Here is a 27,109-nt window from a genome sequence, read left to right as displayed (position 1 = left end):
CTTTTCTCTTGCTGTTCTCAGAATTCTTTGTCTTTGGCATTTAACATTCTGATTAGTATGTGTTGGTCTATCCAGCTTTTTTTGAAGGGGAGTATGTTGTGCTTCTTGGACAAGATTATTTATGTCCTTCAATAGGGTTGGGAAATTTTCTACCATTATTTCTTCAAATATTCCTTCTGTCCCTTTCCCCTTCCCTTCTCCTTCTGGAACACCCAGGATATGTATATTTGCACATCTCTGACTGTTGTTTAGTTCCCTGAGAACTTGTTCAATATTTTCTGTTCTTTTCTTCATCTGCTCTTTTGTATGTTCACTTTCAGAGGCCATTTTTTCAAGCTCACCAATTCTTTCTTCTGCCTCCTCAAATCTGCTATTATGATTCCAATGTTTTTAAATTTCATTTATTGCACCTTTCATTCCCTTAAGATCTACTATTTTTCTATGCATGCTTTCAAATTCTTCTTTGTGCTCATCCAGTGTCTTCTTAATATCCTTAATCTCTTTAGCCATCTCATTGAATTTATTAAGGAGATTTGTTTAAACATCTATGATTAGTTGTCTCAACTCCTTTATGTCATCTGGAGGCTTATCTTGTTCCTTTAACTGGGCCATATCTTCCTGTTTCTTGGTGTGGATTGTAATTTTTGGTTGGTGTCTTGGCATCTGGATTTACTAGAGTATTTATTCTGGGTGCAGTTTTTCTTTTTAGTTTAGGGCTTCCTGCCCTTTCTACCTTGCTGGTTGTACAGTGGGAGCCAAGGATGTAATTGGTGCTATAAACTTTGGAGGCTCAAGCTGCCCTCATTGCCCCAGGGACAGATGAAGCTTCTCCCAACTTTCTCCTTTCCCAGAGGTAGGGACAGAGTCAGAGTTGTGTGGAGTAATCCAAGTCATGCAGGCCTAGACTGTAGTTGCCCAGAGATTGATAAAGCCTCATGCTCCTTTCTCCCCTGCCTGGAGCATGGATGGAGCTGCAGGTGTGGGCAGCAATCTGTGCAGTGCAGGTCCAAGATGACCGCAGTTGCCCCAGTAGACTTTTAATTATTCAGTTTGTGCCAGCCAAAGGTATCCTCAGTTACCTGGATAGACTGGTGCTGAGCTAGCCAGCCTCCTCCCTGCTAGAGGTGGGACGGAAGCCTAGGCTAGGGCTGCAGTCTGATCTGTGTGAAAGAAACCGGTTCCTCCCATCACTGTGATATTTGGTCAGGTCGGCCCCCCTCAGGCTGGGGGTGGAGTCAAAATGGCGGCCACCAGCCTTTTTCTGACTTGGACAAATTCACACCCCAGCTGTTCCTATATTCCTTAGTCATCCGAGTCTACCAATCAGTAGCTGAAATCGGCAGCCACCCGTCTCCTCCTCCCTTTTCTGGGAAATGGAGCTTCCAATTCCAGCCACAGAACAGCTCCTGGGGTGGCTCGTGCAGCCAGAGTAGGACAATCACTGGCCTCCGCAGCTTGGCCGGTAATTTCCTGGAGAGGCTGGCGCGGGTCCCCGCAGCTTCCTCCCTGCTGGAGGTGGCACTGGGCCTAGGCTAGACCTGCAGTCTGACCTGGATGGAAAGAAGCGTGTCCCCACCTGCACTGGGGTCCTCAGTCTGCCCCGCTTCCCTCATGCCAGGCACGGAGTTAAGATGGCAGCTCCTGGCCTCCTTCTGACTGGACAGGCTCGAGCTTTAGCTGTTCTCAGGATTATACTTTAGCCCGCTGAATTTACTCATCAGTAGCTGAAGTTGGTGCTCAACCGTCTCTTCTTCCCCCATTTTTGGGAAGTGAAGCTTTTGATTCCAGCCGTGGAACAGCTCCCAAGCCAGCTTGTGCCTCCAGTGGAGGATGGCACCAGCCTCCGGGTCGTGGAACCTCCACTTATGAGTCTTCTCGGCAGAAGGGCAGTCTCCTCCTTCCACTCCTTCAAGGACATTGCAGGATGTCCTTCTGGCCTCCTGGAGCCCCCAAGCAGGTGCTTCAGCTAGCTACAGAGAGCTCTGGGTGTTTACTCACTGCCCCATAGCAGGAGCTGACTCTAGGAGCTCCTTACTCCGCCACCATCTTGCTGTAATCTGAAGTTCTGTATTTTAACTCTGCTAAGTGTGACTTATAGAACTCTTTCCAAAAAGACCTGAGATATTTGGTAGTCAGCGAGCAGAATCACTCCACTGAAGGTTTGCCATGACAATAGAGAACATCTCGCTAGTAATAAATTGCAACACTGGATAGCACCATTCTTCTGCAATGGAACTATTCCAAACATTCCAAAAAGTATAAGGAATTATATAATGACCATGTGCTTGCTATTTGAGTTTATTAAAACTTAATATCATGCCATATTTTCTTTATATATTTTATTTTCAAAATAAAATATTTCAGATGAATGTGAAATATACCTAGGCCATGCCATCCAAGAAGAACCCACACCTGTGTTGTTATCTATTATCGCATGGAAAATTAGCTCTAAACTTAGCACTTTAACAAGCATTTATTATCTCACAGTTTCTGAGGATTAAGAATCCAGGAGTGGCTTAGCTGGTGGTTGTGTTCAAGGTCTCTAACGGGATTGCGGGGCACCCATTTGTTGGGTGAGGCTGCAGACATCTCAGGGCTCACTGGGGCTGGAGAATACACTGCCAAGCCCTCTCATGTGGTGGCGGGCAGACCTGAGATCCTCGCTGCTCTTTGGCTGGAGGCTTCAGTCGCTAACCATGTGGCCCTCTCCACAGGGTTGCTCAGAACATGGCAACTTGCTTCCTTCCCCCCAAAGCAAGAGATCCGAGGGAGATTGAGAGTGGAGCACCCAAGATGGAAGCCACAGTCTTTTATACTCTAACATGAAAATGACTTGCCACCACCACATTCCTGCCATATGCTGTTGGTCACGCAGGCAAACTAGTACATGTGGGGCAGGGCCACACAATGGTGTGAACACCGGGGAGAGGGGTCCTCTTCATGAGCTATTTTGGAGAATGGCTTCCACAACAGCCATGTACCACACAAATATTTATAACATAAACAATATACAGCATTGTTTCTGCATGGTTTGAGTCAGTACAAATATACTATATATCATTCTGTGTACCATCTTATATTTTGAGACCTTTCTGTGTTGATACCTGTAAATCTAATTCATCCATTTTTCTCTGCTGTATGGTATTCCACTGTACAACTGTACCATAATTTATGTATCCAGTGTTTAATTAAAAGACATTTAGATTGCTTGCATTTTTCACTGTTAAAATGAGCTGAGTATTCTTAAACATGTCAACTTGTGCACTTGTGCCAAAGTTTCCTTCTTGGATATATATTTAGAAGTAGAATTACTGGGTCAAAGTGTGTGCCTATTGCAATTTTCTTAAATTGCCAAATAGTTCTCCAAAGTGATTAAGGTAATTTATACTTCTACCAGCTGTGTGTTGATTTCTCTTGACTCATGCATTGCTGAATAGCAGTGGAGATAGTAGGCATCCTTGTTCCTGATTTTCATGGAAATGCCTCTGGTATTTCCCCGTTACGTAAAACAGTGGCTTTAAAGCTATGATATACCTCATTTGTCACATTAAGTAGATATCCCCTGTGCTTTTAACAAGAGTGGGTGTTGAACATTTTGTCAAAGGCTTTTTCAGTAACTGTGGTGGTGATCCTATATTTTTCCCTTAGATCTATCAGAATGGGTTTTGTAATACTGAACCAACCTTGTATTACTGGAATAAATCCCACTTGGTCCTGGTGTATTTTTTCTTAATGTGTTGTAGCATTCTGTTTGCTAATATTTTAGTTAGTACTTTTGTATCAGTATTCATAAGTGATAATGGTAGGGTTTTTTCTTTCTTTTTGCAGTGTCTTTACAGGTTTAGGTCTCAATGGCATACTTACTTTATTAAAAGAATTAGGAAATTATTTTCAATTCTCCGTAACAATTTATGGAGTACTGGAACTATCTGGTCTTTGATGGTTTGGTAAAAAACCCCTGTGAAACCCTGTGGGCCTGATACATTTTTGTGATTGTTCTTTATTAATTTTGTTTACGTATTCTGCGGAAATTGGTATGTTCCATCTCTGATGGGGTCAATTTTAGTTATATATATTGCCTTAGAAAATTATCCATTTCCTCTAGAATTTCAAATTTACTTGCAATAAAGATCTGCAATATAGCCTCATTATTTTTTTATCCCCCTCCCCTTGCAGGTTGCTTGCTGCCTGCTCTCTGTGCCCACTCGCTGTGAGTTCTTCTGTGTGTCTGTATTATTTTTATTTAATCCCCCTCCTCCCATCCTGTGGCTTGCTTGTTGTTTTTGCTCTCTGTGTCCATTTGCTGCGCACTCTTCTGTGTTTTTGTCTCCCTTTTTTGTTGCGTCACCTTGCTGAGTCGGCTCTCCATGGCACCTGTGGGCCAGGCGGCACTCCACGGCACTTGCAGGCTGGTAGCTTTCCGCAGCGTGCGGACTCCCGTCTACCACGTGGGAGGCCTATGTTCGCGTCCCGGGCCTCCTTGTGAAGCCACTTCCCAGCCACATTTTTTTTTAAATTTTTGCCTGTTTCTCCCTTGTCAGTTCCTATTGTATTTTTTATGGTTTGGGTTAGCTTATAGTTAGCTCTTTTGTTAATGTTTATCATTAAGTCTACTGGTTTTCTATTCTCTACCTTATTAATTTCCACTTTTATCTTTATGTTTGTATTTGTAGCACATAAATACTTATAACCTGAACAATCTATAGCATTGCTTCTGCATGGTTTGAATTGGTACAAATATTATACTCTGTATATCATTTTGTATATATCAGTTTTTCTTCTTTTAGATGCTTTTATCTTTGTTTCCATCCTCTTTTGATTTACTTTGTTCTTTTATAGTGTTTTTTTTTAAGCTGGATATTTAGTTTATTTTATATTATTTCATTTTTTATTATTTTTTTATTATTTAGTGCCATGAATATTCCTCTGACTGCATTAAACATAGCCTATTGATGTTTGTATGTAGTGTTTTCATTTTTGTTTTTATAAATTCTATCACTTCAGCTTGTATTTTCCTTTCAACCAAGAGATATTCAGTAGGAGGCTTTTAAAATTTTTTAGGTGGCAAGAAGCAGCTGTGGCTCAATCAGTTGGGCTCCCGTCTACCATACGGGAGGCCCTGGGTTCATGTCCCGGGGCTCCTTGTGAAGGCGGGCTCGCCCACACGCTGCAGAGAGCCACCTGGCCCGCAAGCACCATGGAGAGTCAACTCAGCAAGGTGCCGCAACAAAAAAGGGAGACAAGCAACAACGCAGAAGAGCGTGCAGCGAACAGACAAAGAGAGCAGACAGCAAAACAGGCTGCAAGGCGGGGAATAAATAAAAAGTAAATACAGACACAGAAGAACGTACAGTGAGTGGACACAGAGAGCAGATAGCATGCAAAAAGCTGCAGTGGGGGATAAAAAATTTTTTTAGGGGGAAGGCCTTTCAGTTTTCAGTTTTCGTTAACAATTTCTACTTTTCATTGCATTGTAATCAAAGAATGTAGTATTTCTACTTCATGGAAATGACTGATGTTTTCTTTGTGACCTAATGTATACTCTATTTTTAGAATAATTCATAAATGCTTGATAGAAAAGTATATTCCCTACTTTCGGGGTATCAAGTTTAGTATGTATTCTTAAGAGCTACCTACTTGATTAGGTTTTCCCACTTGATCTGTCTTGAACTGAGGGTGGTATAAGCTCCTTCATAAAGTTGCTTGCTGTGTTATTTGGTTCATAGGTAAACTTCTATGCCATATCTTCATTGTGATTTTTACTTTTAACATTAAAAGTTGCTCTTCTTTGTGTATTTAACACTCTTAGGCATGAATTATTTTTTGTTTTATATCAGAATTGTTTTCTCTGCTTTCTTATTTGTTTCCATTTTCCTAGTATACCTTCACCCATCCATTTATATTTTGCCTTTCTGAATGATTTTGTTCTATATACCTCTTATATACAGCATATAAATGGGTCTTACATTGTGAGCCAACTTGAGAATCTTTTTCTTTTTGTTGGTGTGTGAAGTCCTTCACATTTAGTTGATGTGACTGACAGGTTTGGTCTCAACTCTATCATAATATTTTATAATTATTTGTTATATTTGCCATGTTTCTTTTCCTAACAATATGTATTACTTATTCTTTTTATTGTTCATAAAAGTTATTTAGGAAGGTTTTATTTTTGTTCTAGTGGTTACCTTTATATTTCTATCATTTAAATGTACATAGGCCTCTGTTTCTTAGTTAATCTTTTACTATCTGGTTTGTCAGTTTTAAATAGTACCCTTTAACTCCCACTTTTTGCCAAAACAACAACCAATGAACATATTTTACTTTCTTTATCCCTTCTTCCATCCCTTCCCAATTTTGGGATGCATCATTTCTACTTTGTCATGACATATAACAGTTGTACATTAGTCTGCCCTCATTCCCACCTTTGTTTTTGTCTTAGATTTACAATTGTATATGTTAAAATGGTCACTAATAGTCCTTTGCTGAAATTTTTAAAAATCAATTTTACTGAAATGTATTCACAAACCATACAATCCATCCAAAGTGTACAATCAGTGGTTTTTGATATAATCACAGAGCTGGGCATTCATCATTGCGATCAATATTAGAACATTTTCATTACTCCAAAAAGAAAAGGCTCCTATCCCTTAGCAGTAACCTCCCAGTCCCTTTATCCTTCCCCTGCCATACATAACTGCTGTTTCCATCTCTGTAAATTTACTTGTATTTACATTTTGTATAGATGGAGTCACACGATATGTAGTACTTTGTGCCTAGTTTCTTTCATCTTTGTTAAAGTTTTCTAGTCATCTCTTGGTTGCATGAACTTCATCCTCTAGAAGAGTCCTCAAGAAAGGCTTATAGGTACAGAAATTCCCATGTTCTTGAGCATTTAAAACTAGTTTTCTATAGCTTTGATACTTAAATGGCTTAACTGGATATATAAAATCCTCAGATCACAATTTCTTTTCTTAAATACTTGTTTTATTTTAATTTGTGTGTGTGTATGTTTGTTTTAATGCTGCTCCATGTTACCTTGCTTTGTATACCTAACTCTTATGCTTTTGTAAGAAGTTGATCTTTTTGTCTGGAGGTGTTGATAATTTTTTAAATCTCTGAATTCTAACAGGTTTAATAAAGTAAGTTTTAGAGTTACTCAATCCAGGTTAACTTTTCTGGGTACCCAGTGAGCTCTTTCAATATAAAGGTTCAGTTCTTTGTAAAGTTTTATTATAGTTTTATATATTACTTTTGTTCCTCTGTTTATTTTCTCTCTCCAGGAAATCCAATAGTGTGACTATTACTCCTCCTTTTTTTGTCTTCCATTTCTACCATTTTCTCTATGACCTTTTTTACTTATTTCTTGTTCTCATGTTCTTGTAATGCCCCTTATGAAATTTTCATTTGATTTTATTTTACCTTGGACACCCTGTAATTTAACTTAACCTTTACTTCTGAGATAATATTGTTTTTCTTCCACTTCTTTCTTAAATTCAGTCAATTCTCGTCATTATTTCCTATTCTTTGTACATTTCTGTTATAGTTTTAGTATTTATGGTTCAAGATCTTTTTTCATAACCCCAAATGCTTGATTGAGTTTATCGAATCAATTTGAAGAGTTCTCTTAGTGTATTTTCCCCCATCACAGTTATTTTTTGGGTTTAAAATTGCATCAGTTTCTAAAAAAGAGTCTGGAGGCTGGCAGAAGGATTGCCCTCATGCACAACTGAGCAGAGTCAGTGAGACAGATAAAGCAGATACAACCCCCAGATATTGGTTCCTTTGAAGGCTAAAGAGACCCATGAGAGTTATGGCCATGGCCGATGGGGTTAACTACCAGGGCAGATGGCCCCTCTTTGGAAATGGTGTTTATGTGTGATTAATCTGGACTCAGATGGGATCTCCCTTCATAAGACTTTCATGCTAATGTGCTGGAGGTGCAGTTAACGTTGGGATTTAAGATATATTTAGGGGATTTGAATCTCTGGACTGACAATGTGATAGCCAGGTCCTGAACCTCAACAGACTCCAGCACCTACAATCTGATTTATTGGACTTACCACACTCAGCTAAGATGGAGTTGAAGAAGGACAATCACCACACCATGGAGCCTAGAGTGATTACAACTGAAAATGGGAGGATTGCATCCAGCATCCATGTGGAATTTGAGCCTCCTCTTGACATAGAGGTGCAATGGACACAACCAATCCAATGTCCACATAGAAGAGGTGGTATTGGATTGAGAAAAGTGGACATGGTGGACGATGGGTATGGGGAAAGGCAGGAAGAGATGAGAGGTGGAGGTGTCTTTGGGACATGGAGCTGCCCTGGATGGTGCTTCAGAGGCAATCACCGGACATTGTAAATCCTCACAGGGCCCACTGGATGGAATGGAGGAGAGTATGGGCCATGATGTGGACCATTGACTATGAGGTGCAGAGGTGCCCAAAGATGTACTTACCAAATCCAATGGATGTGTCATGATGATGGGAACGAGTGTTGTTGGGGGGGGGAAGGGGGGTGGGGGAGCGGGGTTGAATGGGACCTCACATATATATTTTTGATGTAATATTATTACAAAGTCAATAAAAAAAAAAAAAGAAAAATAAAATAAAATTGCATCAGTTGGGGCAAGTTGCATCTTCTGTAGTGATTCTTTGCAATAATTCTTTATAGATTTTTTTTTCTGTTCATCTTTTTGGGGAGGGGGTATTGTTTTCAAGATTCTCTTCTCATTTATCACCTTCTTTTATTAGAGTCCAGATTCTTCAGTGGGTTTTTTTATGGGGAAGGTTGATGGTGAAGAAGGGGTTTTGACTGTTTTAAGTTTCCTAATCTACATGCTTCTGTATTGACTTACAGAGTTAAAACACTAATTTTATCTAGTGCTCTGTGAAAACAGTGACAAGTAACACTAGGTGGGCCCAGTTCACTTGGGGCTGAGTTGACATCCTGGACGGTGACCTTTTAATATCTTGGCTTGTGCCATTCATCACCATCATACCTGTTATCTTTTTATGTATGTTTACAGTTTCTTCAGTATGTTCTCCCAGTGTTTTCTCTTTTTTTTTAAAGATTTATTTTTTTATTTATTTCTCTCCCCTTTCTCCCCCCGCCCCCCTCCCCCAGACACAGAGAGTTGTCTGCTCTCTGTGTCCATTCACTGTGTGTTCTTCTGTGACCACTTCTATCCTTATCAGTGGCACCAGGAATCTGTGTTTCCTTTTGCTGCGTCATCTTGTTGTGTCACCTCTTTGTGTGTGTGGCACCATTCTTGGACAGGCTGCACTTTCTTTCATGCTGGGCAGCTCTCCTTATGGGGTGCACTCCTTGTGCATGGGGCTCCCCTATGCTTGTGACACCCCTGCATGACAGGGCACTCCGTGTGTGCATCGGCACTTCACATGGGCCAGCTCCACACGGGTCAAGGAGGCCTGGGGTTTGAACCGCGGACCTCCCATGTGGTAGGCGGGTGTCCTATCCATTGGGCCAAGTCTGCTTCCCCCCAGTGTTTTCTTAATATCCTTAATCTCTTCCTTCACTTCATTAATTTGGTCCATGATATTTGTTTGGACAGCTTTGATTAGTTGTTTGAAGTTCTGCTTCTCTTCCTGGTTTTTAGTTTGTTTATTGGACTGGGCCATGTCTTCCTGTTTCTTGGTATGGTTTGTAATTTTTTGTTGCTGTCTGGTCATCTTTTTATCCTGATGGGTTTGTTCAGCTAATTAGCTTCTTCCTCTAGTCTAGGGTTTTATTTAGTTGCTGTTTGTGTGTGTATGTGTTAAGTTTTCTCTTTGACACTTTGTTCTTCTGTTTCCTTGTTGTTGTCTAAGTTCCCTTGAAGGAAAACAATTAGGGCCAGGGAAAGCAAAAGAGGTAAGGAAAGGAAAAGTGTAATAGTAATACTGATAGTAAAAGTTAGCAGAAGAACCATGTAAGACCTAGGAGAACGAATATCAAACTCACGTAAGCAGTGTAGAACCTACAATAAGATTGGAAACCAAATATGGAGAAGTATATAGTATAAATTAAAAGGCCAGAATGATGAGGAGAGAGGGAAGGAGAGAGGAAAGAGAAAAGAAAGGACAAAAAGAGAAAGAGTTAATAAAAGATAAAAACAGAATAGAAGAGTTAGAAATAAAAAACCAGAATAATTGGGGGCTAAACAAAGAGAGGTGGAATGTAAGAGCAACAACAGAAAGCAGAAGATAGAAAGATGTAGGAAGGAAAAGAGTGTTTTAGTCAAAATTGGTATACACAGAAAAGTAGAAATTGAGGAAAAGGAAACACAGCAAACAAGAAACAAGCCAGCAGCACCTAATTAAAAAAAAAAGGGGGGGGGGGCAGGGGGAGGAAGATAAAGAGAAACAAAGGACAAGAAAATAAAACACAGACAAATGCACAAGCAAGGAATTAACCAAACTAAGGAAAAACAGCCTTCCCTCTTAAGCTCCTGTGGAGCTTCTCAGGTTGCTGGTGTTAATCAGTCAATTACCCTGCAGCTTTCTCACTGCAGATTTTGAAGTGGGTTTTAGCAAGTAAACTAAGTTAAATATAAAACAAAAGTAACCTTTTTTTTTAAGGAAAAATAACAGACCCAAGGGAAGCTAATACAAGTGGGTTTTTGTCTATGTTTTCCCTGTCCTAAAGTATCAGCTAGATGTTTAATATTCTGGTGGGTCACTACTCTAAGTGGAGCTGGGAATCTAACTAGAGACTTCGTGTATTCAAGGTAGAAACTCCTCCACAGAGCTACACTTTCTGGTTGGGTTGATTAGCTCTTCATAAAGCTATTGAGTCCCTTCCCTTGGGCAGGACTGACTCTTTGCAATTGGATAAACTGATGATTGGGAATCTGTGCTTCCCCTTTTGAAATTCAAATGGGTCCCTGGTGACTTAACTCACCACAGAAAAAAAATGACTCTCAGTGTCTTCGAGAGCACCCACTTCTCGCAGGGAACCCTAAATGTGCTCTTGGAAGCTTATTAAGCACTTCCTACTGACCCCTTCCCTTAGGTGTGTTGCACAGGACTAGTTAATTGCCTGACTCCATCTTCTCCCAGGCCAAGTTTCCCTATCCCAGGGAGTTAGGTAAATCAGGTTGCCGCAGCAGATTTGCCTCTCCCCTTTTCCTGGTTTTCTCCTCGAACCTGCTGGTATGATCCTCAAAGCTCAAAAAAGGGGGGTCCAGACAATTGAGCCTGCACAGGGTAGACCCCTTCCCTTCACCAGAACCCTCCCGCTCTCAGAGTATGCCTCCACCCTCTGGGTGACCACCAAGAGTCGGGGATCGCTGCGGCTTCCCACCCTGAGGGTGATGGGGGCTTAGCTGTCCCACGCTCCAGCCTCAAGCGCCAAAAACTCATGGTTTAACCTTGAGCACTCAATCTTTTTGTTGTGCTCTCTCCAGATCGATGCCCTGAAGCCTCCTGCTTTGTGGGTTCCCAAAACAGCTCACTCAGGCAGGATCTAACCTCCACTCAGCCGTTTAGTGTAAGAGAGATGATATGTGGGTGCACTTAACCCGGCGCCGTCTTGCTGCTCCCTCGGATGGTACCTTTAAGATGCAAAGCTGCACCCCGTCTCCTGGTTCAACTCTTTGCCGTGGTATGTCTGTGGGGTTAGAAGCAAAGCTTTAGACCTCATTCAGGGCTGCCCCCAAAGATCTAACATATTGGATAGTAGTTAATTCAGACAAGCATGCATGATATTCATCTGTTCATTTTTAAGAAACAGCCTTCCATGCATTATTTTATAAGAACTTAAACCAAGTCCTCTTCGGGGAGCAGTTCTTACTTTCAGCAGGGCAGTGGCAAGCCTTTGTTTCACTTGAGGTGAGTCTCTAAACAAATCTTTAGCTATGGCTTCTTTTAAGGTGCAGTTCATTCACTCAGCCTTTTTAGTAGATTGAGGCTTCCAGGGAGAAAGCAAGTATGAGTCTGTACCTAATAGTCTAGATACATCTTGAGTTACTTTAGAGATAAAGGCTGCTCTGTCATCCCTTTGTATGGAAATAGGAAGTCTGAACTTCAGAATGATTTCTTTAAATAAAATTCTTACTACTTCTTGATTTTTTTTTCTGGCTGACAAGGAACGGTTTCTACCCATCTGGTGAATATGTCTACAAAGACTATTAAGGGAAGCAGATTTGGCCCAACAGATAGGGCATCCATCTACCACATGGGAGGTCCAGGGTTCAAACCCAGGGCCTCCTGACCTGTGTGATGAGCTGGCCCACACGCAGTGCTGATGTGCACAAGGAGTACCGTGCCATGCAGGGGTGTCCCCCACATAGGGGAGCCCCATGCGCAAGGAGTGCGCCCCGCAAGGAGAGCCACCCAGTGTGATAAAAGCAGACTGCCCTAGAGTGGCGCCACACACACGGAGAACTGACGCAGCAAGATGATGCAACAAAACGCGACACAGATTCCCGGTGCTGCTGACAAGAATACAAGCGGACACAGAAGAACACACAGCGAATGGACACAGAGAGCAGACAACTGGAGGGGCAGGGCAGGGAAGGGGAAATAAATAAAAAAAACCAGGAAAAGGGGAGGATGGACCAGTGTGTCAAGCTCTCAGTGAAGATGCAAGTAACTATGAATCTTATCCTTCAAGGAGTGAAGCCTAATGGTCACCATGGGCCAGAAGGGGAGGGGAAGGGAGAAATAAAATAGATGGAACAGGGGGCATTTGGGGGTGATGGAAGTGTTCTGCATGATCTTGCCACGATGGATTCAGGCCACTTTTTAAATTTTATCAGATTTTATAAAAGTATATGGTCCAAAATGTGAACCATTGAGGATGGTTGGTAGCTATGTTTCAATATTTGTGCATGAATTGTAACAAATGTACCATCCACACATAATATGTTATTGATGGGGGAAAGAGTGATAGGGGGAAGATGTTGGGTATATGGGATTCCCCTGTATTCTGTATGTGACTCTACTGTAACCTAAACTTCTTTGAAGAAAAAATGAAAAAAAAAGTAAGATGCTAGGGAATAAATGGAAGAAAATGTTACGGTACGTACAGGACAACAGTCTTATAGTGATGAAAAGCAAAATGTAAAAAAAAAAAGTTTTTTCCCTTTAAATATTGTTTCATTATTTTTAATAGCCCAATTTTCAAAAATACTTACTTTTCGTTAACTTTTTCCTGTATTTTACTTATGTATAAAACTACCATTATTTCATTTTCTTATTAATTGTATGTGGCTATTTTATTGGCTTCATTTTTGAAGAGGTTTTAGATCACAGAAGGGTTAAAACAGTGGCAGGGGAGGATCATTGGTGTGGGGTGTCAGTGAGGGGGGATATACATGGGAGGACGTTCACCTGGGTATATATATATATAAGGCATATAAATGTGTTCACCATGTTATTTTAACAGAGAGAAAATCAAACTTTAGTTTTGCACCAATACACCATTCAGCAAACAAATCCTATTTAGTATCCATCATAGCAGATGAAGGTGGCATCGGACAGGTTTTTCTGCTATGAAGTTACTTTTCATTTTCAGGATCAGCTCATAGATTTCTACTTAATAATGACTTCCCAGAATTAGCCTTTTACATTGAAATCTCTTAGTTTAGAAATTATTTTAGAGAAGCGGACGTGGCTCAAGTGATGGAGCGTCCATCTACCATATAGGAGGTCCAGGATTCGATCCCCAGGGCCTCCTGACCCACGTGGTAAGCTGGCCCACGCGCAGTGCTGCCACACACAAGGAGTGCCATGCCAAACAGGCGCACCCCCGTGTAAGAGTGCCCCATGCGCAAGGAGTGCACCCCACAGGGAGAGCCGCCCCACGTGAAAAAAGTGCAACCCGCCCAGGAGTGGCGCTGCACACCCGGAGAGCTGATGCAGCAACATGACGCAACAAAAAAGAGACGCAGTTTCCCAGTGCCACTGAGAATGCAAGCGGACACAGAAGAACACACAGCAAATGGACACAGAGCAGACAAAGGGGGGGATGGGGTGAGAAATAAATAAAATAAATCTTTTAAAAAAAAAAGATTTTACATTTTAAAGACAGGAAATGGGGGGTGTGGGAGGGTCTCAAATCTGGCTTCCCCAACAAGCGGGAGCAGGTTTATTATGGATTCAAACAGGGAAGGGGGAGCGGTGACCACCGCTATGGCAAGCGTGCACGAGGCCGAGCCTAGTTCTGGAATAACCATAAACAAAGGCAAGGCCAGTTAGAAAAACTATCACAACAGTAAGTATACAGAGGGGTGAACCGGCTTTGAAATAACCGTAAACCAAGGGAAGGTCAATTTAGCAAGTTCGAGTAATTTTAGGTATTAACTTTTGGCTATTCTTACTATACTGGAAAAGTAAGAAAAAGTGTTTATACAGAGTTTCAGGAATCAAATTGTCAATTCTTAGTTCTTGGTTACAGTTGCATGTTTCATTTTTGCTTCAGAACAAACTGGGCACTTCAGTTCCTCAACTAAGCAGCTGAAACCCTGCTAACGTCAGGTCGTGGAGGACGGGACTGCTCAGTTCACGCCCCTGATGCTGGCTCAGTTTAAATCGCTGTGCTTCAGCTGTTCTTATCCTGTTCTTGCTCAAAGGAAAGTCTCATGCAAGGGCAAGAGAGTGAGAAACTGCTTTCCGTGATTTGGTGTTTTTAATCTTTTTACTTACAATAATATTTAAGTTTGAGCATTCTGTGTCCTTAAGTTATGCTGAAGGTGAGGTTTTTGTGTAGTTTTACTTTTTCTTCTTGTTATTCTGTATTGATTTTGGAGGAATCAATATGTAGGCCGCTTCCACTTCCCTTCCTTCTGTATCATTTTAAATCCCTACTGCATCTGCAGAATAACCTTCTTGTGTTTCTAAGTTACTTATTTGTACCTTGAGTCTTTTCTCCCTTTGTCCTGAGCCAGTAGTTGGCTTCACTCATTTATTCATCAACTCAGTATATATATTTATATGTATTCTGTTTCTGCTCTGTGCTGGGAAGGGTTCAAAGTGTAAATGCAACAGTGACAAAGCCAAAATTCCCTATGTACATGGTCCTTAACACTCTAGGAGAAAGAGATAAACAATAATCAAGTAAGGTAGAGTGAGAGCCTTGTTGGGAAAGAATCAGGAAAGGAAGATACCGGGTGTGCTGGGGTGGTGGGAGAGTCTGCTGTTCTTCTAAAGGTAGTTAGAGAAGGCTCCGCTGGTTCGGCCGGTGAGGGAGCAAGGAGTGTGGCTATCTGGAGAAAGGTATTGCAGGCACAGCAGCCAAGGAGTGCCAAGTGCCTGGGGGGACATTCATGGCCTGACTGAGGCCCAGCCAGGAGGCCAGCACCGCTGGAGTGCAGTGACCGGGTGCAGGTGGCCAGATCAGAGAGGTCACGGAAGGCAGTTCAGGACCCCCACTGGAAGGTAATGAGGGCCAGTTCAGGACCCCCCAATGGAGGGTAACGGAGGGCCAGTTCAGGACCCCCACTGGAAGGTAATGAGGGCCAGTTCAGGACCCCCCAATGGAGGGTAACGGAGGGCCAGTTCAGGACCCCCACTGGAAGGTAACGGAGGGCCAGTTCAGGACCCCCTCTGGAAGGTAATGAGGGCCAGTTCAGGACCCCCACTGGAAGGTAACGGAGGGCCAGTTCAGGACCCCCACTGGAAGGTAATGAGGGCCAGTTCATGACCCCCACTGGAAGGTAATGAGGGCCAGTTCAGGACCCCCACTGGAAGGTAACAGAGGGCCAGTTCAGGACCCCCTCTGGAAGGTAACAGAGGGCCAGTTCAGGACTCCCCAATGGAGGGTAACGGAGGGCCAGTTCAGGACCCCCACTGGAAGGTAATGAGGGCCAGTTCAGGACCCCCTCTGGAAGGTAACGGAGGGCCAGTTCAGGACCCCCTCTGAAAGGTAACAGAGGGCCAGTTCAGGACTCCCCAATGGAGGGTAACGGAGGGCCAGTTCAGGACCCCCACTGGAAGGTAATGAGGGCCAGTTCAGGACCCCCTCTGGAAGGTAATGAGGGCCAGTTCAGGACCCCCTCTGGAAGGTAACAGAGGGCCAGTTCAGGACTCCCCAATGGAGGGTAACGGAGGGCCAGTTCAGGACCCCCACTGGAAGGTAATGAGGGCCAGTTCAGGACCCCCTCTGGAAGGTAACAGAGGGCCAGTTCAGGACCCCCTCTGGAAGGTAACAGAGGGCCAGTTCAGGACCCCCTCTGAAAGGTAACGGAGGGCCAGTTCAGGACCCCCTCTGGAAGGTAACAGAGGGCCAGTTCAGGACCCCCTCTGGAAGGTAACGGAGGGCCAGTTCAGGACCCCCTCTGAAAGGTAACAGAGGGCCAGTTCAGGACTCCCCAATGGAGGGTAACGGAGGGCCAGTTCAGGACCCCCACTGGAAGGTAATGAGGGCCAGTTCAGGACCCCCACTGGAAGGTAATGAGGGCCAGTTCAGGACCCCCTCTGGAAGGTAACAGAGGGCCAGTTCAGGACCCCCACTGGAAGGTAATGAGGGCCAGTTCAGGACTCCCCAATGGAGGGTAACGGAGGGCCAGTTCAGGACCCCCTCTGGAAGGTAACAGAGGGCCAGTTCAGGACCCCCACTGGAAGGTAACAGAGGGCCAGTTCAGGACCCCCTCTGGAAGGTAACAGAGGGCCAGTTCAGGACCCCCTCTGGAAGGTAACGGAGGGCCAGTTCAAGTCCTCCATGGGCCTTTACTCTTACTCCAGTAAGGAGGGAAGCTGCTGAAGGGAACAGCATGGGGAGGCATGGACTGACTTTTGTGCTGTAAATTTCACCTTGACTAGTCTGTTGAGGATAGGTTGGAGGTAAGGACAAGGGTGGACTCAGGAATGTGACTGGGAGGCTGCTGCCTTAATCCAAATAGAAGGGGATGACACTTGGACCAGGGTACTTAGTGCAGAGGTGTGGGAGCTGGCCAAACTCTTGACCTATTGACCTATGGGATTTGCTGCTGGATTGTGTACGGGCTTAGGAGTACTCACATTATTTTCAAAGGACTATGTTTACCTTTCCTGTAAGTGTAGACTTTTTTCCAAATAGCAAATATAATCATTAGTTGTGGGACACTTACCCTTTCCTTCCCTCAAGTGGTAGCAAATTTGGGAATCTGTGTTTGTGGTGGAGGGTAAAATAGTTTGAATCATTAGCTTGAGCCTGTGGCAATCTAGAGTACACATCACTAATGATACTGTTTCTTGAGAGACCCACACAGGAAGATGGCTGGGGTCCTACCATCAGTGGAAAAGAGAGAAAGAGAGAGAAACTCCAAGGTTTTTCAGCTTTCTTCCACTCTTATATCATAAAGATAATGATGGAAAGTGGCACTTTACAATATTGTACTTCTTCCAAGCTCCAAATCAGAGGGAAAGTCCAGGTAGAAGTAAAAGCAGTTTTTCTTTGCTTGACAATGTCTATACGTTGACTCAAGGTTAATTGTTCTTCAGGGATTTTAAACACCCTTTAAATGTTAGAGCAACAGGTTTGTTGCTATTAACAAGGGCCCTATACCTTGAAGTTCTTCCATCGTAAGTGGGATTAGTGCATGTATTTACTGATATATTTATTAGACAAACATATTTTTGGTGCCTGTAGGTGCTATGCTTAAGTGATAAGGATACAGTGGGAAGATGGACAGTAAACAAATCAACAGACAATTATTTAATTGACAGAGTGAAATAAAAGGAGAGGCTGCTGGGAGAAGCTTAACCTAGTGCACAGGTTAAGGGCTAGTCTTACCAAAGATCAGAAGCCATGTGCTGAACTCAAGGACATTTTGCTCCATTTTTGCTGTGGTCCTATCTGTTCTTGAGGAGGCTGCTGCTTCAGCATTACAGAGTAAAGATGACTAGGACACTGGAGTGGACATCAACATTCTGCCATTTTGTATCCAAATGGCCTTTGTCCAATAATGTGTGAGGTTCATTTGGAATTAAGGTATTGGTTGATAGTGCCACTTTCAGTAGCCTTCTCTTTGCCCGTATCACAGGTTTGTTATAAGATGACGTGTCGTCATGGCTATAAATAGTAAATCTTCATTTGCAATGAAGATGACATTATGGCTCATTGAGGAAATGGCCTCCTCAATAAATGGTTCTGAGTGAATTAACTATCCAGATGGAAAACAATGAATTTTCCCTTTATTTCATACCACACACACATGGAAAAAGTAGACTCCAGATAGACTGTAGATCTAAAAATGAAAAATAAAGCTTTTTAGGGTGGAAAAACATAGGAGAATGTCTTCATGATGTTGCTGTAGGAAAGGATTGTGTAAATAACACTAATCATAAAGGAAAAGAAAAGGAAAAACTAGACTAAAGTAAAATTAATAACTTACATTCATCCAAAGACACCTTTAAGAGTGTAAAAAAGCCACAAAATGGGAGTTCTTTACAATGCATATATCCAACAAAGGACTGATATCCGTAATAAATAAAGAACTCCCACAAATCAATAACAAGGAGAAAACCCCATTTAAAAGATGGGCAAAAGACAGGAGTAGCACTGCACTCACAGAGAGCTGATGCAGCAAGATGACACAACAAAAAGAGACACAGATTCCCAGTGCCACTGACAAAAATGCAAGCAGACGCAGAAGAACACACAGTGAATGGACACAGAGAGCCAACAACTCGTGGAGTGGGGGGAAAGGGAGGGAAATAAATCTAAAAAAATAAAATAAAAGATGGGCAAAAGACTTGAATGGGCACTTTAAAAAGGGGGATAACAAACGACCAATACACTTATGAAAAGGTACATGACTTCATAGTCATCAAAGGAACACAAATTAAAACTACAGTGAGACAAACTGTGCACTCATCAGAGTGTCTAAAGCAAAGATGTGGAGCAACTCTCATACATTGCTGGGGAGAGTGTTGAATTGGCACCATTGTTTTGGAAAATTATTGGGCAGGATTGTCTAGAATTGAGTGTAATCTTACTCCTTCCCTGAGCAAATTCATATGCAGGAGTTTACCCAACTGTAATGTGTAAAAATATTCACCAAAAGACATAGTGAAGACTATTCATTGCAGCTCTGTTCATAATAGCCAAAAACTGGAAAGAACCCAAATGCCCATCCATAGTAGAACAGACTAAGTATTGTGATATAATCTTAGAGTACTGTTTAGCTGTGAAAATCAACTACTGCTACATGCAAAAACATGCACCATTTCATGGGGAAAAGACAGTCTCTTCAACAGATGGTGCTGGGAGAACTGGTCCTTCATGTGCAAAAGAATCTAGGAGAACCCCTACCTCACACCATATACAAAAATCAACACAAAATGGACCAAAAACTTTAATAGAAATATCAAACTCCCAGAAGAAAACACAAGGAAGCATCTTCTGGACCTTGTGTTAGGCAATGATTTCTTTGACTTTACACCCAAAGCACAAGCAACAAAAGAAAAAATAGATAAATGGAATGTCATCAAAATGAAAAAAATTTGGTACATCAAAGGACTTTATCATCAAAGTAAAATGACAACCGACAGAATAGGAGAAAATATTTAGAAGCTACATATCTGATAAGGGTTTAATATCAAGAATATATAAAGAACTGCTACAACTCAGCAACAAAAAGCCAACTCAATTTAAAAATGGACAAGAGACTTGAATAAGGAAGTAGATGTGGCTCAAGTAGTTGAGCTCCTGCTTCCCACTTGGGAGGTCCCAAGTTCAATTCCTGGTGCCTCCTGAAAACACAAAAACAATCAACAAGCAAAACAAACAAAACAACCAACTCAGGGAAGTTGATGTGGCTCAGTGGTTAAGTGCCAGCTTCTTGCATATGAGGTCCCAGGTTCAATCCCTGGCCCTGGTACCTCAAAAAAAAAAAAAAAAAAAAAAAAAGTTGAATAGACATTTCTCCAGAGAAGATATCCAAATGCCCAAAAAGCACATGAAGTGATCTCAACATCATTAGCCATTGGGGAAAAGCAAATCAAAACCACGAAATACCATTTCACACTAGAATGGCTGCAATTTTTTTTAATGGAAAATTACAAGTATTGGAGAGAACGTAGAGAAATAGATGGGGATGTAAAATGGTGCAGCTGCCGTAAAAGACAATTTGGCAGTTCCTCAGAAAGTTAAATATAGAATTACCATATTACCCGGCAATCCCACTTCTAGGTATATATCCAAAAAAATTGAAAGCAGGGACTCAAATAGATATTTGTGCACCGATTTCATAACAGCACTATTCACAATTGCAAAAACATGAAAGCAACCTAGTGTCCATCAGATGATGAATGGATAAAATATGTGGTGTATACATATGATGGAGTTTTATGCAGCCATGGAAAGGAATGAAGTTCTGATGTGTGTGACAACATGGATGAACCTTAAAGATATCATGTGGAGTGAAATAAGCCAGACACAAAAGGACAAATATTGTATGAGTTCACTGATATGAAATAATTGGAATAAGCACAAAGTAAGCATCTACAATTTAATGTAGGTACTAGGGGACAGGGTGGGTATAGGGAATGGGGGCTTAATGCTTAAATTGTACAGAGTTTCCATTTGGGATGATGGAAAAGTTTTGATAATGGCTGGTGGTGATGGTAGCACAACATTGTGAACGTAATTAACAGCACTAAAGTGTGTATATTAACATATTAAGAGGGGAAATTTTAAATTATATATATGTTACTACTCTAAAGCTATTTTTTAAATCCATGAGACTGTACAACACATACAGTGAACTCTAAGGTAAAACATGAACTATAGTTAAAGTACAATTATAAAAATGTGCTTCAGAAATGGTAATGTTAAAAAAAAGGAAAAAAGAAATTGAACAAATGTACCACCGTAATGCAAGGTGTTCATAATAGGGTGATATATAGGAACCTTGTATTTTATGCATGATTTTTCTGTAAACCTACAACTTCTCTAATTAAAAAAACAACAAGACTAACCCTGTTTTATTGAGTACCTATTGTGTGGCAGAAACTGGGCACATTGAATACATTTTCTCACCACCTTACATGGTAGATAAAAATTATCTCCATATTATAGATTAAGACTCCTGAGGTTCAGAGAGTTGAGTGAGTTACCCAGAGTCACAGAACTGAGATTCGAACGAAATCTGTCCGGCCTCTCTCTTGTACTGCTCTTTTTCTTTTGTTTTTTTGAATAGCAGTTGCATTGTTGATAGACTTCCAGTTTATGGTCCACTGTGACCGTCCTTCTCCTTGAATATACATCGAAATAAACAAATGCACTTTGGGACTATTTCCCATCTCTGTATCTGATGATACCCATCAGTTGTCTCATCTTGTCTAACCTATTTATCCAGTTAGTAAAGTGCCTTTTGAATTTCACTTGTCTCATGAGAATAGTCAGTTCTTTTGAATATAATTCAGAAACCTAAGGAGAATCCTGTTCCTCCAATCATCTTAGTCACTGACTTAAAAGGGGAAAAAAAAAGTACCATCAAAGAACAATGGACTTAGAAAAACAAAGACTGTTCTACATAAGTAACAACCTTTCCTACTTGGGTATTATCACTAAAATAACATTTTTATTGTTCTCTTTTGACAAGTACAAAGAACAAAAAAGCACATATCTTTTATTTTCCCTTAATTTTCTAAATTCTGCTTATTTCATCAATGGTGTTTCCAGACCATCTTTTGTCTCTTGGTGGATGATCATAACCATCAATCATTTCTAGACTAAAGATTAAAGATTCCAGCCTCTTCTCAGCTCATCAAAATCTCTGGATGGCTTGCATTCGGTAAAAGCTACGCATATTTTCCTGGCAGACACCTTTGCTCTAAACCAGTGTTAGCACTCAAGCTCAGATTTTAGATGCATGGAAAAGGAGAAATATGGACAGGGGAACCCAAACAAATAGATGGTTGCCTTGGCAATCTGCACGAGGTACATCCATGATCGTTTTTCCCGGTGTTCTTTGGAAATAAGTAGTGAGACAGAAAAACAGATTTTATCTTGGTGACCTCCTACAAAGGGAACTTGGCTCACAAGCTGCACACAACCCCTATGGAACTACTGTGATTAGTAATGGAAGAAATTGTAGCATTGATGAGGAGAAAGTGGACACGGTAGCTGCTGAGGGTAGGAAGAGGGAAGAAGAGATGTGATGTAGGGGCTTTTCCAGGACTTGGAGTTGTCCTGGGTGGTTCTGCAGGGACAGATGCTGGACATTGTATGTCCTGCCATGACCCACTGGTGGACTGGGGGAGAGTGTAAACTACAATGTAAACCACTATCCATGTGGTGCAGCAGTGCTCCAAAGTGTATTCACCAAATGCAATGAATGTCCCACGATGATGAAAGAGGTTCTTGATGTGGGAGGAGTGGGGTGAGGGGGTGTGGGAGGAGGGGGGGGTTTATGGGAACCTCATATTTTTTTAATGTAACATTTTTTTTTAAATAGAGAAATAAATAAATAAATAAATGCCTCTGCCAAGGGCCACCTCGACTTCTTTGACTCTCCAGGATCCCCTGGGCATCACTGTGGGAAGGTTCTCAAGGCCTGTTGCTGGAGGTGTGGGTGTGAATGAGGCATACCAAGGAGGCCCTGCTGTTTGCAGGAAGACAGATGTAAACGATTATCATCCTGTGAGGCTGGATGTCATGGGGCAAAAGCAAGCTCCAGAATGACCTGACGTCACAGAGGAGGAGAAAACGCCTTCCTAACGGAGGACCAGGCAGATGCCTTTCAGGGGGCGAGGTAGCACTGCACTGACTTCAGGGTCAAGTTTTAGCAGAAGGCTTAAGGCTGGCCATGGGGCAGTAGTGGGGAGTGGCGTCTCCAGGTTTAAGGAAGACAAAGACACAGAATAATGAAATTGAACATTTTCACTTTGCCTTATGCACATGGTTCCTATAACGTCCATTTAAAGTTGTTTGTCTATGTGTTTGAAAATGTCCTTAAAAAAATAAAACACTTAAGTAGAGGCTCCAAGCTGTGAAAATGTGGGGTAATCCCATAAATATGTTTGTATTTCCTTTTTCATTTTCATGTGCTTCGATCCCTTATCCGGCTTTTAACACACAGTTACAATCAATGCTGGACTCATAAATAAGAGACTCCACAATTTGAATGCAGTAGGGAGGCTTCTGGCCAAGGGCTTCAGCTTTTGAGGCAGACCTGAGTTCAGGTCCCCGCTCTGTCACTTACTAGTTTTATATACACCTGCCAAGCTGGGTAATCTCTGGGCCTCAGCTTTCTCATCTGCAAAATGGAGACATACCTGTGCTTGCTCCTTCCAGTTTTGTGAGGATGGCTTGAGAGGTTGAATGCAAGCCTTCAGCCCGGGGCCTGGCATGACTGGTGACCAGCAGTGTTCCTTATGAGCTATTCCTCCCAAACACAGAGTGCTCATCTGGATCCCTCTGAAGAGATCTCCCATCAGGCTTTCATGTGACTTTTCTAAACACTTGTTCCTCCTCCAATGCCAGAAAGCCTGCTAGAAATAAAAGCCATCTCCAACCTTTTTCAATATTGGAGCCAAATCATCCCAGATTTGATGAGCCTCTGAAGTCACATCTTCCTTTTATGACAAATCACAAGAGTCTGAACTCCCTGCTATTTGCCTTCGAGAAGTTCAAGCTCTTTTTCAGGTATCCAAGCATTTGGGGTATCCCCTGGAGAATTTTTACCTCGGAGGGACCTACTCCTTGTCTTACCACGTGTTACAGAAGCCAGCCTGTCTCCCTCACAGTGGACTCCACTGGGCATTTTTCCTGACCGGGAAAGCAGGCGCCAGCTCTGGAGGCCCAACAAGAAGGCTCTGCCACCTTCTCACCCCAGCCCAAGGCCTCCTCCGAGGACGGTTTGTCTGTGGGAAGGCCGCAGACAGCACTGGAGTTCTGGTATCTAATTGCCCTTCCCAAGCTGACGTGCTGGAAGGATGGTTGAATCCACATTGGGAGCAGGGACTACACCAGCCAGGCCCAGGATAGCTTGTTGTGTCAGAAGGCGAGGAAAGGAGACTAACAGACGTGTCAGAAGGGTTCAGGGACCAACAAGAAGGGGCTCCTGCTGGCCAAAGGGGAGATATATTGAGCATCTAAAAGGGGTAATAAATGCAGTTGATTAAAACACATTGTGCATATTTAATTTTTTAAAACCTGAGTTTATAAGGATATTTTTTTTAAAAAGTGAGAGAAAGCAAAGCACAAAGAAAAACAAAACAAAACAAAACCTCTTTGAACACTACTGAGTAAAAAGGACACCAGCCCATGGCACCAGCCAAGTCACCGAGTCACCACCGCCAAACAGAATGGATGGGCCGGGCCAGGCATACCCCATGGGCCCCGCCTTGGGCATGGCACCCTGGGTAGGCACAGCTGCTGCCACTGCTGGCCCCTGGCTCCTGCCGGCTGCCCCAGCACTGGTCCTGGTGCCCTTCACGCAGCCTTCGTGGTGGCCGTGGCCTTGCCCTGCACATCTTTGCCCAACCTTGGCCCTGGGGTTCCCATTGAGTATCCTCCTCTGCAGTGCCCCTCACCAATGGCCTGACGATCACCCTGGAGGCCACTGGAGTTGCGGCCAACTTCTTGGCCATATTGGACAACTGCAAAGTTCTCTGTCTGTGGCTGATGTGACATCAACATGCTGATCGGGACCCCTGCAGAGCTACAGAGTCCACTGACACTGGGAGCAGTCACTTCCCTGTGGTGGGTGCCCCACTCTCCTATGTAGAGTCATTCTCATGTACTGAGAGGTCTAGCACCTACAGGGCCAAATGCTCTGCCACTTTGAAGTACACATAAGGGATCTGGATAGGCTTGTTAGGGGGGACCTCATCACCATTCCAAAGGGCTTCAGTAGCCTTTTCGTGGTCAATCTACTACTATTTTTGAACCAGAGAATTTCTTTTCAGTCAGGATTAACTTGACTGGAACCCCTGGACTTGCTTCTGCTACCCTAGCCAGCTACCAGGTTCCCTGGAGACATTCTTTGATTTCCTTGTGATGCAGGTAAAGATCTCCAAAGTTTTCTCCATGCAGATGTGTAGGGTGGGATTGCCAGTGGGTGGATCTACTGCCAACAGAGGTGAGCTTGTTCTGGGTAGATGTGAACCAAAGGAGACATCTGGTATACCCTCCTTAAGGAGGTATTGTATTATCAGGTAGAAATTCTGAAATTGGAAATTGGAGGCCTGAATCTGGACTGCAAAAAGTATAACACAGACAAGGCCCCAGTATAGTCACAGTATAGTCACAGAGAGCAGCCACGAACTCCTGCACCTGCCCCCAAGGGTGGTTGAAGCTGTGGTGGAGGCCGTGTCCCAATCAGCTCGAACTCCAGAATTCTCTGATGGTTTTGGCCTAGGTCCCAGGTGGCATGCTAGACTAATTCTGAAACACCTTGGTCTTACTTTCCTAAAATCTCCATGGACCTAGGAGATGAGAACTCCAGCAGATGCTTCCGTATGATCATCCTGCCTCAGCTTTGCATTCAGCCCACGATGGGCCTGGACTGAATTACAAATGTTACCGATTCGGTGTTTCACCTTCCACAGTTGCGCTGGCAGTTGGTGCTTCTCTGTCATCTTTTACAGAGCTTAGAACAGGGCGAGGTTCTTAGCAAGTCCTGTGCAGGAATGACCAGTGCTGCAGGGTCTGAACTTTCTGGGCCTTTCTCATAGAGGTCAGAGCCAGCAACTGCATCCCTGCCCACCCTTGGAATGAGCCCATTTTTTAAAAAAATTATCTCCTACACTTTCATGATTGTTTGTGGAATCGTCCTTCTTATCTGTTTCCATTCCATTGTCAGCATGTCCCCCATGATTTTGTGGTGGTCAGCGACGAGTCCTCTCTTGAGCAGCATTGCTGGAAATGAAGGCGCCTTCTGAACTCAGACAACCTTGAACTCAACCAATAAGAACTAAGTTTCAAGGGTGTCAACTGGGGTAGAAGCCTTCTTCCTGGATGCATTCATCTTAAGCCACCGCGCTGCTCCTGGACACTTTCCAGAATCACTATATTTTGATTCCTGATTTTAAAGCTTCCTCGTTCTCCTCTACTCCCAAGGGGGGAAAAATTATAATAAAAGGCACCTCATTCTAAACCAAAAAAAATGGGGGACACCAGGTCTTTATTCAGAAAATTAAGCCTCTATCCTATCTTTCCTATCCAAAGAGCATTGCAGGGAATTGAAATATCGAAATTGCCCTAGTTTATGAAGAAAAAGTATGTTTTATACAAAAATTCCAAACACAGTAAGTGCAAAAGGACAATAGAATTAGAAAATCATGTTGCAACCCCCGATGAAAGACTTGATTCAGGTAACCATTGTCAACAGATGAAACCATCCGATGCAGGGCTGCTGGGGAGCTTTGCAATGGAGGAGGTGGAACTCTCGCTTCCTGATCAACAGCTTCCCCAAAACTGGGGCTCCAGGTGCTGTGTGCTTCCTGGTGGAGGCGATGGGATGCCCCCAGCTTCACACCTAGGCATTGCTGGGGGGGGGGGGGGGAAGGACCTGAAACGACTCCAGCCTCAAGAACTCAGTTTCATTCACAGGGATGTAGGAGCCAACGAAACGACATGACGAGGGAGCAGAGAGGCACCCCCAGGATGTGGGGCGTCCTCCAGGACCTCCAGCCCACTCTGACCAAGCTGACGGCAGGGGGCGAGAGACTAAGACCAGGTGCACCCTGGGGACCTCGTTAGGGTCCCGATTCAAACATAACAACTGGGAAGTTGATTAGCAGCCAGACTTTCGATGTCGAGGCAGTGTTGTCCATTTTGTTCACTGGGTTACTACATTGTGGTGATGTCAGGAAATGGCCACGACTTTTAGTGATGTATACTAAAGTATGTCGGGCTTTGCTGTAAAATACTTTAACAAAGGGGGGGAAAAGAGGAGACAATAGCTCAAAAGAGAAAATAAAGTGAGAAAAATCTTGATAATTGCTGAATCTAGATGATGGGTATATGAAAAAAGTGGAAAAGGAAGAGGTGAAGCAAATATGTCAAAATCTTGATAGCTTAAAACTGGAAATGGGTGGATGAAGCTCCTTTGTTTATGTTCCTCTAATTCTTTTTAGTGTATGTCTGAAACTTTTATAATGACATTTAAAGAAGACAAATAAGACACAATTCTAGGGAGTGGAGGTGACTCAAGCCATTGGGCACTTTCCCC

General features: G+C 42.9%; 1 protein-coding gene and 1 pseudogene across 2 annotated transcripts in view; both read left to right on the top strand.

The window, feature by feature from the left end:
- Window positions 1-27,109, top strand: part of MTUS2 (microtubule associated scaffold protein 2) — a 560,413-nt gene that overhangs the window by 469,932 nt on the left and 63,372 nt on the right. The window lies entirely within an intron of this gene.
- LOC139436563 (beta-secretase 2 pseudogene) lies at window positions 23,513-25,610 on the top strand (annotated as a pseudogene).

This window comes from Dasypus novemcinctus, chromosome 15, assembly GCF_030445035.2.
Source record: "Dasypus novemcinctus isolate mDasNov1 chromosome 15, mDasNov1.1.hap2, whole genome shotgun sequence".
Lineage (NCBI taxonomy): Eukaryota > Metazoa > Chordata > Mammalia > Cingulata > Dasypodidae > Dasypus > Dasypus novemcinctus.
This window is presented reverse-complemented; position numbering and strand designations above follow the sequence as displayed.